This window comes from Sturnira hondurensis, unplaced genomic scaffold, assembly GCF_014824575.4.
Source record: "Sturnira hondurensis isolate 20B ecotype Veracruz unplaced genomic scaffold, ASM1482457v3 Scaffold0011106, whole genome shotgun sequence".
NCBI classification, from domain to species: domain Eukaryota; kingdom Metazoa; phylum Chordata; class Mammalia; order Chiroptera; family Phyllostomidae; genus Sturnira; species Sturnira hondurensis.
Window position 1 is genome coordinate 1 of NW_028083737.1, and position 1,328 is coordinate 1,328.

Consider the following 1,328-nt stretch of genomic DNA (forward strand, 5'->3'; position numbering starts at 1 on the left):
GTTACATGTTCCATTTCTCTCTTGGCAGTTTGTGTTTTCAGGAAAACCTACAATGGAGCCTGAAACTGGCTGTGCATTGCTATCACCAGCTGAAGTTTCTCTTTCCTGGCTCTTCTACAGTGGCAAATTGTTCCATGAAGCTGAAAATCACCTACTTCAGTTTTTCCCTCCAAGAAATCTTCAGCTCTGTTGCAAGATTCTTCCTCAGCTTCCTGCACACCTAGGTTTACCTCGTCTGTACAGCACTCGCACTACTGCTCTCACAAAGTTCATGCTGTCTTTGCATCTACTTTTCGAGAGCAGAATTCTTCTGTGTACGTAATTCATACTTATCTAAAACAGTCTGCCGTTTGGCTTCCAAACTGGGCTTCAAAAGCAGGTGTTTTCCTTGCCAGCTATTCAATACTTTTTAGTTAGTCGTCCTTGTCAGTAATAATTTGTTTTAGTTGTGGCAAAGTAAGAAGCTGTTCCAGTAATATCTCCTCTTGTTCATTGATATCTATCAGTTGTGTCACACTTAGTTCTGAGAGTTCTGGAAATGCATCAGAGACATCTGGGATCTTNAAGTGTCTGTGGTGGGAACAGGTATTGGCAGATTTGAAAGGACAGCAAATGAAGGAGCAGTGGGGTTGAAAGTTGTATAATTGGTCATGGATGAAGAAAGAGTACCAGCAACAGACAGAGAACTGATAGCTCTATTGGCTTCTTGCGGGGCATATGGAGGAATAAATGGAAAGCCCTGAGAAGCGCAAGGAGGCATCGCCCTGGTTTACTGAAGTGCTGCTGAAGTCGGAGGTAAAATTGGAAGATTCTCCCAAAACTCATCCAAACGACTCTGAATAGTTTTTCCAAGATCTGAGTGCATTGTAAAATGTTGACTGTCAGTTTGTGTACACTGAGTGCCAACCCATATTCCACATCTTTCTGTATTTCAGCTATACTGGAGTGGGAGTGCGCGAGGGACCCCGTCACGTGCTCCTCTGCTGTTGGAATCTGGCAAGGCCATCAGGGGAACCAGCTGCAGAGGAGGAGGCTCTCCTGGTCGTGGGGAGGAGCCAGATCATCCTCCACTGGTCTCTGCACTGAGGCCTGAGGCAGTTCTGGTGAGCTTCACCCAGCTGCTCAGCCTGGCAGTTCTCCAGTGATCAAGAGGTGGGCGTTCACAGCCTGGACCCAAGTGCTGGGCAGCTGTGTCTTCTCTAAGCAAGCCCTCCTGAGAGTCCTAAGGTTCTGGGAGGCATGACTGCTGGGGGTGGAGAGAGAGGACTCAATCCCTGGGGCAGTCAACCCCTCTACCTCTCTATCCTTAAACGTTTTAGCAAATACTA

The 1,328-nt window shown here is 47.0% G+C and overlaps 1 pseudogene; it reads right to left on the reverse strand.

The window, feature by feature from the left end:
• Nucleotides 1–47: 47 nt before the first annotated feature.
• On the reverse strand, nucleotides 48–1,283 carry LOC118996198 (vacuolar protein sorting-associated protein 37A-like; annotated as a pseudogene).
• Between the last annotated feature and the right edge of the window lie 45 nt (nucleotides 1,284–1,328).